The 12885-nt window shown below is 35.8% G+C and overlaps 1 long non-coding RNA gene across 1 annotated transcript; it reads right to left on the bottom strand.

Moving 5' to 3' along the window:
- Window positions 1-4660: 4660 nt before the first annotated feature.
- Window positions 4661-8775, bottom strand: LOC138699865 (uncharacterized). Its single transcript, XR_011332100.1, has 3 exons — window positions 8124-8775; window positions 7822-7934; window positions 4661-7711 (listed from the first exon to the last, which is right to left on the bottom strand). It is a non-coding gene; the product is annotated as an uncharacterized lncRNA (long non-coding RNA).
- Window positions 8776-12885: the final 4110 nt, after the last annotated feature.

Genomic DNA, 12885 nt, shown 5'->3' with positions numbered 1-12885 from the left:
TCCACATCATATTTATTGAAGGAATTCTCCACTGAAGCATTACTTCCAGGACACAGAGAAAGTTCAATCAACTTCTGGAGTTGTGCATAGGGAATCATCTTCTCATAAAAAATTTTTTAAAAATTCCAGTCCAATCTGAAGTCACATATTTCTTCAAGCAAGAAATTTCATCAAAGAAATTATCTTCATCCAGGACAAATCCATTTGGGTCATTCCATATAAAATTTTAAGTTTTGTAATGTCAAGTTCTGGATTTTTCCAATATTCTAGTAAACGAATGTCATAATACTAAATAGTTAAATGGCCTTATATGAACCTCATATCATCAATGGTTGAAAGGTAATGAAGGGTGAAATATTCGGGGAGTTTATATGTAGACTATTGTTAAAAATATTATTAAAATGACATGCTTCATTGTATCAACGTAAAAATTGTCCCAATACAATGGTGACTATATATATTTACACTTACTTTTGAGTTATTATCGATTTTTACTTCGAGTATGTATTAAAACTTACAGTAAAATAAAGAAATGATAATATTTTCAAATCGAATATTTTTTTATTCTATGTTATATTTTTTACGGTGAGACAAACAATTTTCTTATCGATTTCAAAAAAAATTATGATGTCACTTCTAAAACTTTGGGAAATATTAAATAAACTAGAATTGGAATCTTGCTGTTAAGGTTCATAGTCGCATGCCATGTATTACATCACGCGCTGTTATCAGAGATCCACACGCGTGCTTAGGCTCGGCGCACACAGGAAGAGACTGACTCAAGGATTAAGTTAAATAGGTAGGTAGGCACATAGGAAGAGACACTTGTCTCAGGCTCTCAGAGACTGTCTGAGGGAAAACAATGAAGGTGCCTGGAATTATGTCTCGTCTCGAGGAAACTAGAGACAGTCCAGTGTCTGCATGTGCGTACTTCTGCTTTCATTATTTCGTATTATAATTATCAGTGTTGTCGAGTATTGGGAGGAGATTCAGATTAATTTGAATTCAGTGTCTTTGTCTTGCACCAGTACTACAGTGGAATTAGATACAAACTTGTTATTCTGCTTCAGACAAGACCTGCAATATACAATTATTTGAGTTTAAATTAAAAGAACATGCTAAAAGGGATAGTATTGACTGGCTTTGGGAAGAAATATCTCATGAAATGAATGCTTCAGGTATACAGTAACATTATTATTGCTACTATTATAGTATTATCATTATATTTTTACAATTAACAATTAAAAGACTGTCTAAACACAAATAATATAAACAATTAATGGCATAGAATGACAAAATATAAATGTATCGTGTTTACTAGTATACGTAATTATACTCATTCCAAAAAAGCTGTTCTATTTTGCCATTATTGCTGTTGAAGTGAATACTGCATGTTCGCGATATTGTGGCGAACTAATCGCTACATAAGTTCTGCAATAAAAACCAATAAATATAAATTCTTCAAGAACCACCGAGATCATGACATCAATTTCAAGTTTATATTTTGGAGTTAAGGAAGTCCACATATTTGTTACGAACAGTGCCTTAGTGATTGACATGACTGCCAGATGTTACGACATCCGCTCTAATAGCTTTCACGTGGGGATTTGTTTTCTTGGACTGTGTTAATCTCAGCGCAACTTTTCCTATTCAATTTAGAGGGTGATTTTGTTCTGTTCTGTCATTGTAAGTTGTAAGTGTTCAATATGCCTAAATTAAAGACGAAAAGTTGGAGTCATCTGTAGTGTTGTAGAAGTAGTTACAAATCTAAATCTTCAAAGATTTGCTGGCCTCAAGACTGTTCCCGGAACAAGAAGTGTTCACTGTGTGGTTCCAGTTAATGGAAAGTTAGCAATAAAACCCTATTCTGCTTCACCAGAAGTACCGAAACTAGTTGAAATCAGACGTGTGATGCGCACCTGTTGTCAACGTGGAGACGTTTTTCGCAGTGGCCAGCAGCAGTGACGGCACATGGCGCAGCGGCATAGATCACCCTTTACTCGGTGAGTTATTTTAATTTATAACTTCCTTATGTTTGAAGACCCCATTATGAAAATTTGACAGACTAATGAAAATGCTCTGTAAATTATCATATTTTTTTTTTTATGTGAATTGAAGTATTCGATTTAATGTAATGGCGTTTTCTAAAATGTATTTTTAAATTTCTTTAAACACAAATTTCAGAGCTGCACTGAATTATAGTATCTTAATAACCTCTTTTTTTAAGCTATCTAAAGATATCTTTAAAAAAATTTTTGTAATTATTCTTATGGTCAGAAAACACATTGAAAATATGCCTATGTGCTCAAATCAAATTATTTTAACTGTCCATAACATTTAAACGATAGGTACCGCAAACATAATTTTGTACATGATTAATATATATAACATAAAGAGTTGAATGTGCAATTTTTAACAAATTTGGAGATATCAATGTTTTACGTCATACTGTTTTGCATGGAATTACCCATTTATATTTGAAGAAAAATAATGAACTGTCTCTTCAAAGCTTTCTCTTTCTAGAGGAAGTCTTAGCAATAAGTACATTTCAAATATATCTTTTCTTGTGAATGATTAAGACAGGCACCGGGATATTCAACGACATTTTGCTTACAATTCATGAGAGACACTGAGAATTCTGTTGTGAAATAAGAGCCACTTCCTCTAAAGATGCCAAAAGTTGCTTAATTATGGTAGAATAAATGTTTCTACTTTCCTGTAGTTCAGTTTTTTTATTACTTCGATATCAATGGAAGACTCTACTGCAGTTACGTTCTCACCTTCAGTTTGATTATGGAATCACGATTAGTTTAGTTGATTATTTAACGACGCTGTATCAACTACGAGGTTCTTTAGCGTTGATGAGATTGGTGATAGCGACATGGTATTTGGCGAGATGAGGCCGAGGATTCGCCATAGATTACCTGGAATTGATCTTATGGTTGGGGAAAACCTCGGAAAAAACCCAACCAGGTGATCAGCCCAAGCGGGGATCGAACCTGCGCCCGAGCGCAACTTCAGACCGGCAGGCAAGCACCTTAACCGACTGAGCCACGCTGGTGGCTATGGAATCATGATAATGTGGCAAAGTTGCATTAGCAAAATTCGTCCACAGCAATGTGCAAGGATCATTAAATCATACCAATAATTAACAATGACAATCCGGGGATATGTGGGAAAAAAATATTAAATCCAGGAACAGAAAGCAAAATTCTGGGATTGTCCTCAGGAAACGAGAACATCTGGCAACCTTAACATGTAGGAAAAATATATCAGAAGTTATTTTTCTATTCTGCATCACATATTGAAATTTGATGAACTTAGAATTAAATTTGACTAAAACTAAGGCTGCCCAAAAATACTAAAAAGTAATAATTGAAAATGTATTATTAAAAAACTAGGAAAGCAATTACTTTCAAGTATTCAGTACAATGTCAATGGGAACATACTGCGAAAATTTGGTTGAAATCTGTAAAACAGAAAAAAAAAAGTTTTGAAAATTACCAGTGTCTCCCCTTAATAAGTTGCAGCTTGTTTGAGACTCTGAAACAGAACATTTTTTGTCTATGCATTCTTGAACGCAGCGTGTGATTCACCTAAATTACGGTAGTATCTGTTATGTCTCTTCAGGGGTGTGATGCTCAAATCATCACTTTGTTTCAGTGGTAGTAAACTTGCTCCTCATATCAATTTACAAGACAAGCCCCATCAGCACCAAACGTAAACGTCAACAAACTGAAGTTCGAGTATTTTTCTCTCTTATTTTAATTGGTCTGTGTCTGAAAGAAAGGATAAAGGTCTAATAATCTTAATATTTTAATTTCTTACGTATGTAGTTGATACAGCTTCACGAGAGGACTAGTTATTAAGTACAGACCCAGAAACAAAATTTGGGCCACCTAATTTTACTAAGTTCCAGATATAACGCATTGCGCATGTGCAGTAAACAAGAGCACCTAAATGTTTGCTACTTGTGGACAGTCTTGCGAAACTTGTTGCCTACATAGAGGAGAACTGCTACCATGACTGCTCATTGTTTAATTTGGTATCTGTATATACAGGTAACTGTCCGTTTTAGGATTGCCATGCTCAAAAGATGAGCTGAGTACATATTAATCTGCAGAACGAGATGCGACAAGACGCAATGAGAATATGCGATCTGTCTTCACATTCTAATGCTATTTGTTCATACAGCGTTTTCGACAGTTTGCAACTGTCATGAGCATGCACACTTGGCATTTACGAGCAGAAAAGTCGATGTGCACATGCTCATGACAGTTGGAACTGTCGGAAACTGTTGTACAAACAGACCTTATCTATGAGTATTTATTTACTGTAGCTAACTGCGCGTCTTCTCTACAAAATTTATTCAGAATTCCTTGATTTAACTTAGGGAATACCGGTATGTACAAACTACTAAAATTGAGCGGAAAGCAGTAACAAACAAGTCTAACGTCTGCGAAGGATAAAATATAGTGGAACACTATCTCCACCATCACTATACATGACGAAACATGGTTAATCCACATGCCGTTAAAATACAATAATTATGATAAATTCTGCCAGATGTTCACTGTAGTGCGTACAAAAATCATTTCTGCCCTCTTCCCTTTTCTCACACTACCAGTAATGAGTTTACGACAATGAAATAACTTCAAATTCCAATTTTATGTCCGTAAATATTACTAGTTGTAGGTTATGTTTTGTTAGATGAGGATATAGTTAAGTTACGTAAGTACGAGGAATGTGACAAGGTTAGAGTGGGTTAGATGAGGGAATAGCTAAGTGACAGAAAATCGAGGACTCTGGCAAGGTTAGAGTTGTTTATTACTGCTTTCCGCTCAATTTTAATAGTTTGTACATATTCCTCAAGTCAAATCAATGAGTTCTGAATAGATTTTGTCGAGAAAACGTGCCGTCAGCTGCAGTAAATAATAATAAATGTGAGGATTTGAGTATGTTTGCATGCTTTAATCCTTAGTTCAAAATCATATGCTACCGTTATTTACATGTCTTTCAAAAGATTTACAATCAAACGATAGGATTTTATAGTGCATATTTTCGTTGTTTGTACATATAAAAACATATTTGTTGGTTTTTATCAATCGGTCCTCAAAATAATGTAAAAAAAAAAATAGAAAATTGCAATGTGAAATTGAGGCAGTGTAGCCAATTTTCAATTTAATTAAACTTATTGCAATCTGACAAAACACAAATGGTGCCACCACAGTGAACAAGTACTGTTATTAAGCTCATTGTTCTGGACATATATAAAGTTGTACCCACCGCCTTTGGTGCACTTTGAATATCTCTAATTCGTTTACGCCTCTCAACACTATCGACATCTATGAGCCATACTGGTGTAGAGTAGGGACGAGACTACCCTCCCATTGCCCCCCCCCCCCCCAAAAAAAAGGAGAGAGAGAGAATGAAAGGAAGAAACCTTTCAGTTTTTTATTTCCCTATTCTTATAAAAACATTATTTTCGACAACAGAAAATCTTACTGAAAATTTGGAAAAATATGTAGCCTAGTTTATTGCTTCTCCAATTTCACAGATCTTGACGTTTCTTGTGTACAATAGCATAACTTTATCGCCTTATTTGTAAATGTATAATGTAGTTGTTCACTCCAATTTCAATGCAAATTAAAAAAAGTATAAGAGATAATATTCTGTATGTATTAATTACACGAACGGTAAATTAAAGTAAACTGTTTAAAATAGAATAGTGCATATTTTATTGTTTTTAATGCCTGTATTCTGATTTTTAAGGGCATGCATGCATGCATATTTTGCCACTTTTTAATGCATATCCTTCGACTCTATAATAATTACGGTACCATCAAACAGGGACACTTTGACCAATTTTTGAAGAAAATTAAAAAGTTCAGAGAATTCTGGAGATTCTTATTCCATATTTTAGTCTTTATGTTGGGCATATGATTGTTATAACTAAAGGTAATACTGTATTTCATTCTGAAACTCTCATGAGCAGTCATTCTGGTATTTATGACCTGGTCAAAGTATCCTTTCATTTGGGATTCATTGACCATCTAAAAACTTATTTCAAGAAAGAGAATAAAAATGAGTTATCTGGGAAATATATTACATTATTAATGCATTTTAACAAGTAAAACATTATGACACATACTATCAAGACTCAAAATTACAATATTATTACATAAATCATGCAACATATTCAATATTAATAATATCAGAACAAAAATGCAAAAAATAAAAAAGGATAAAATTTAACTGACAAGTTTAGGCCCTTATAATGTCCATGACATAATGTTATTAAGTTTTGATTCAGTTAAGATTGTACTGTTCAGTCTTCTCTGGAATAAATTGGAAAACTCACTTAAGATGATCAGGGTTATGCAGTCGCCGTTCCACCTGAGTAAGATCAATGGTAGCATTGTCTGCTTTAAAGAAGCAATGTCACATTTCTTGAATTCACTAATGATGTCAGAAACACCATCTTGATACACGTTTTCGTGGAGGGATTTCAACAATTAGGAAAAAATTTCTTTTGACAGTATCTGGGATCTTTTCTGATTGGATCCTTTCCATTGATGTAATGTTTTCCGCCAATATTTAAGTGGTGCATAAAAGGAAATTCCAGATGCTGAGTTGTATGCGTAGTGTTTAGGGCAGTGGTCGTCAGCACAGAGCACCCTGGGGCTAGCGTTTCTTACCCGTGGACAACACAGTGCACCATGGTGCACTCGTAGCTGCTAGTGGGTATGCTCTCTACCTCTTCCTGCTGCACAACGGGGCACATGGGACGGCTCCGCTTACCCTTTGTACATTTTAGCGAGTGCTGACGACCACTGGTTGAGGGGAATACAAACGAAACAAAACATTATTTGTTTCTGCCAGTGATATTGTATCAGGAGTGAAATGGCCTGACAAATTATCTCCAATGAGAACAATTCGCCCATCAAAGTTTCTGGTGTGTGGCAGGATCAAATTCTTAAACTAATCCTTAAATACTACGGAATCAAACCAACCACTCAGATTCCTATTAGGCCTGTATCTTGTGAATGGTGGACCTCCTTCCATCCAAGTCTGCCGTAGGTGCCCTGACTTATAGACAACATAAGGTAGTAACAGCTTGCCTGCAGCAGAGGCACAGTAGCCTATATCAGAGATATACTGGTCGTGGACGATTCTTTTATGCGTTCTGCATATTTGACTCCTCATTTGAAGATGCATCTTTCACAGCAGGGTCGTGTGCAAGATTTGTTTCATCATAATTGAATATTCTCTCTGGAGGCACACTAACAAGCTCTTCACTAGTATTATTTTCGTGTAGGATTTCCTGCAGATGGTTGAAATATCAGTCATGACTTAAGGTGTTACAGCAGCTTTCGATTTCTTCAGATTTTAGCAGAATCTTTGTGATAAGTCCCTTTTGTGTTTCTGAAGAAAGCGCCATGCCCACTCACTGCTTGGAAAGTTATGCCCAAACTGAGGAATGGTTCGACCACAGTTATCAAGGTACATTTTTGCAAGATATCGCAAGTCTTGATTGTCAAAAGGAAATCCCACTGAGCGACAGTAAGCATATGACAAGCCATGGATCTCTCTTCTATTTAAAAAAATACCAAAGGGCGTCCAACTGTGCCTCCATCCTTTTTTATTTCGTTGATGAGAATCCCTTTGGCAATTTTATAGTATTTTGATGCTTTTGTGATTGACATGTGACCTGGAAAAGATGAAGGGAACATAGCTTTGAATAAATATATATAATGTTCTTATAAAATATTTATTTAACATGGTCAGTCTCACTTTTTCAGTTTGTTATAATAGGTTTACCTTTATTAATATCTGAGATTGCAGCATCAAGATTTTCTTGTGTATACCGTGCATAACTGCAAGACGCAGGGGCCAGGTTTAAATCTGTGTCCGTTCCATATCAATATATTAACCTAGAAGAAGAAAGAAATAATACATTAGATATAACTTTGACCGATAGGGATCCTTGACCACCCAGTCAAAGTAGCCACATAACCTTAAAAAATGTACATGCTTAAGTTTAATTTAAAAATAACAGTTAGTGAAAAATTGTATATAAAATTTACATCTAGCTGAGGGAAAGCAATAATTTCTGTACTTACCTGACACAAATACACAGCTGGATGACTTCTTGTTTCTTGGCGACAGATGGATTTTTTTCATATAATATTTTTCATGCCTGAATCGTATGCCACATGGTTCACTACAAGTGACATCTGTGTGAAGATCAATAGTTGCTGTGTTCTGCCATCTAGAGGATTATACTAAAACTTCTACAGCAAAAAAAGTCAGCTACATTGGTTTTCAAGGATATAGCATATGCCTAAAAACATTATATGGATTTTGATCAAAGTTTCCCTGATAGTCAAAGTATCCCCATTTGACTGTACCCATCCAAGTCAATGACACTGCTACCTATCAATGCCCACAATCCATCCCTGCGATATGACGTGAGTTACCTCCTACAGCAGTTATGATTATGCATATATTTTCTACTTTCCCCAGGAGTTCAAAAATGCCTTTGCATTATAATTTCATTGCTATACCACAGGTATTAATGAACAGCATGTGGAACTTGGTTGGTCTCGAAGTCGTGACCTCATGTCTGATCTCCTGTAAAAGACGTGCAGTGTGAGCCATTCGTTGTCACATTTGAGAAATATTTTCATTTTTTTCCTGTACGATTGTTATAGTGAGTCCTTATAGGCCAGTTTCTGTCAGATGCTTTTCCAATTCACTGCCAGCTAAAGCAAGGAGATGCAACATCACTTTTACTTTTTGACTTTGTTCTGGAATATACCATTAGAAATGTCCAGGATAACAGAAAGGGTTTGGAAATGAATGGGTTACATCAGCTGCTTGTCTATGCAGATGACGTGAATATGTTAGGAGAAAATTCACAAATTATTAGGGAAAACACGGGAATTTTACTTGAAGCAAGTAGAGAGATAGGTTTGGAAGTAAATCCGGAAAAGACAAAGTATATGATTATATCTCGTGACCAGAACATAGTACGAAATGGATATAAAAATTGGAAATTTATCCTTTGAAGAGGTGGAAAAATTCAAATATCTTGGAGCAATAGTAACAAATATGACACTGAAAGGGAATTAAACGCAGAATAAATATGGGAAATGCCTGTTATTATTGGGTTGAGAAGTTTTTGTCATCCAGTCTGCTCTCAAAAAACTTTGAAATTAAAATTTATGAAACAGTTATATCACTGGTTCTTCTGTATAGTTGTGAAACTTGGACTCTCGCTTTGAGAGAGGAACATAGGTTAATGGTATTTGAGAATAAAGTTCTTAGGAAAATATTTGGGTCCAAGGGGAATAAAGTTAGAGGAGAATGGAGAAAGTTACACAACATAGAACTGCACGCATTGTATTATTTACCTGGCATAATTCAGAACATTAAATCCAGACGTCTGAAATGGGCAGGACATGTAGCATGTATGGGCGAATCCAGAAATGCATATAGAGAGTTAGTTGGGAGGCCGGAGGGAAAAAGACCTTTGGGGAGGCCGAGATATAGATGGGAGGATAATATTAAAATGTATTTCAGGGAGGTGGAATACGATGGTAGAAACAGGATTAATCTTGCTCAGGAGGGACCGATGGCAGGTTTATGTGAGGGCGGCAATGAACCTCCGGGTTCTCTAAAAACCATAAGTAAGTACGATTGTTATAGTACGATACTGAATTTGAGACACTGAAAAAGCCACATCATTGCATGTGGATTACTGAATTTGAAATCTACCGCAAGATAATTTTTGTAAACACATGAAATGATGGTCTTAAACCTAAGCCTAACCTAATTGCCAAACCATGAATGAACACAGGAACATTCCCCTTTAAGAAAAAATTCCTGTGTTCTAACAGGGAATCGAAACCGTGACCTCATGAAGTGTAGTCAGAATTGCCGACCACGAGAGTAGGCTGGTCTCTGTTTTATTATTTTCTGTTATATTCAACATCTATTTTCACGAGGCCGTGGAAAAAACAACACGAAATTACATAACATTGTTGATACATTATGAAGGCCAAAATCTAGACAATTCATGCAATGAATATCTTTATGCAGTCCATGAGCATATTATGAGTTTCTCGATAAGAAGGCTGTGTTTTATCCAACTGTTCTTGAAACCACAAGGATTGCCATCAAAATAATTGAAAACTTAATATTGAATCATCAATAGTACTATTGCGAAATATTGACTATCAAAATTATGCAATAAAACAAGAATTGGTGTGAAAAAACTCATACAAAACCTAATATAAGTGACAAGAATTAACTGGAAAAACGAAAGAAAATGATATTTTTATCCCACGCATTCTTATGATATCCATTTACATGCCTTTCGATTTTATGCAAGTTCAATTTCAGTGCGACTAGCATTTCGTAATGAGCATATTGAAATAAAGTTCAAGGACAGTTACTCAAGTTGCAGACATGCACTTAGAAACTCCGTGTTTTTCACATTGTCATTTATGTAATTGATGGTTTTTTTTTAGAAACTCCATAAGTAAAAAAAAATGAGTTTATTACTAATTCCTGTTCTATAGGGGTAGGTGCACAATTTTGTATAAAAATACCACAAGTCAAACGGTATTTCTGTTGTGACATGTGCGCTTGAACATAATTAGGTTTCGTGGAGAAGGCCCAAAAGTCAGTGACAAGGCTGACACAGAATGAACAAAACTATAGCCTACGCTGTTGTGTTTGGTAAATTAATTATTTTGTGTCAGAATTTTGGATTTGTTAGAATAATGTTATTCTCTTTTGTGTAATATAGTACCGTCATTTCCCATAACTATGATCCAAGCGCCCAACTATGGTTCAAAATGCATTATGTACTACTTAGTCCCCCCAAGAGTTCGGTGTTTGCCATTTGAGGTGCCACTGTGATGGAATTATGTTCCCCATAGATGCTTCCATCTACCATTACACGTGGCAATGATATGGATGTTTACAAAGGTCAATGTGCATCGTTGTATTGAACGTGTGAAGACACGAAATCATTCAGTTTGTGTTTGTCTGTTTTATTAAGCTCTCTTTTGCAGAACTGGTAAGTTATAGATATATGATTGTTTGTACAATTAAACCTGGCTATATAGTGTTTACTTTCACGTAATAATTAGACTGCCAGAGGTTAAGGACTCAGCGTGAAAAATGTTTAACCTCAAGGCTAGAAGTCAGACCTCAACTATGTACCACAATTTTTCGTGGACCATAGTTGTATTTCATTTTGAAATATTTGTTTTAATCAAATGTGAACAATGTGATTATTTACTTCTGCAAATACGGTATTTCAGTATATTCTAAAACACTATTTAACATTATAGTCCACTAAATAAAGAAGCAGGCTGTTTCAGCATCAGTGGTACTAGCACGAATGATGGTCCAGTAAAACGAAAACTCCAGGGTAGAAGGAAAACAACTGTCCTTGTAAGTGACTATGAGAGCGATGAAATTGAATTGAATACAGATTATGATGTTTCCAGTGTTCTCATCATGCATGAGTCGGATGTGGAAAAGAAGACGAAATCTGTTAAATTAATGCTAAAGGCACATAGTTATATGGTAGTTACGTATGAGGAGAAATTGTGGCCAGGGAAAGTTTTGGAAGTGGAGAACAATGGAGCTGTTGTTTCATGTATGGTAAGAAGAGGCAATTACTGATTATTCTGGGAGACCCGGTTCAGGGAGAAAAACGAGTAACTTTGGCTTATGACGACCATTTTATTGTCCTAAACACATTAAGAAATCGTCATTCCACAGCTGTTGAGACCAGAAGAGCCCTCCAGAAAATAAGACAAGTTAACGTGAGTGAGAGAACTGTAAGAAGACGTCTGGATGAATGTGGGCTGAATTCCAGAAGACCAGCTAAAGACTCAGAACTGCTCCTGCAACATCATGTTGAACAATTACGTCTTGCTCACAATCATGCTAATTGGAACCTGGAGGAGTGGCGACAAGTGCTCTTCACAGATGAATCGAGATTTAGTTTACAGATGGACGTGAAAGAGTGTGGAGAAGAGAAGGAGAACGTTTTTCTCCATGTACTTTCAGTTCACGTCTCAGTTTCCAAGGTGAATCAGTACTTGTATGGGGTGGCATTTCGTATGAAGCTCACACAGAACTTGTTTTCATTAATGGAGGTGCTTTGACTGCTCCAAGATACATCGAAGAAGGTCTAATTTAACATGTGGTACCATATGCCCCATTTATTGGTGAAAAGTTCCTGTTAATGCATAACAATGCTCATACTACAATAATCGTGATGAGTTCCTTCACAATGTTGGATTGAATAGGATGGCGTGGCCAGCAAGAAGTCCTAATATAAACCCTATTGAACATGCGTGGGGCATGCTAGGGAAGCGAGTTAGAAGTCATCTACCTCCTCACAGCAACTTACAGCAGCTCCGAAATGTTCTAAGTAAAGAATGGAATAGAATCGACCAGACTGTCATCCAGAATCTGATCGAAGGGTTGAATCAGCGAATGGTAGCAGTCATACAGTCATGGGGAGGCAATACCCGCTATTAGCAACATCTGGATGACCACAAAATCAGTTGAACATTTGGAAGAAAATTAATACAATTAGTAAGTTCTTGCACCTTTTAATTATATCCATTGTTTGGCATTGAAAATAATAATGCAAGTGATAATAAAAAAGGTTTTTTTTTTTTTTTCCTGGGAAGCAATGTTTTCTTCATTTCATAATGGGTTTTCTGATTCTCACTTCATAAAAAAAAATTGAGAAACTTTAGGTGACCCAGTTTTTTTGCCGGTAAATGTAGTTGTTCATTATTGCAGGAAAATGACTTTCAGATTTCATTTGTTTACGTGTGTTTATGCAGT

The sequence above is a fragment of the Periplaneta americana genome, chromosome 5, assembly GCF_040183065.1.
Source record: "Periplaneta americana isolate PAMFEO1 chromosome 5, P.americana_PAMFEO1_priV1, whole genome shotgun sequence".
In the NCBI taxonomy this organism is placed as follows: domain Eukaryota; kingdom Metazoa; phylum Arthropoda; class Insecta; order Blattodea; family Blattidae; genus Periplaneta; species Periplaneta americana.
Note: the sequence above shows the minus strand (reverse complement) of the source record. Positions and strands in the feature narration are given on the sequence as shown.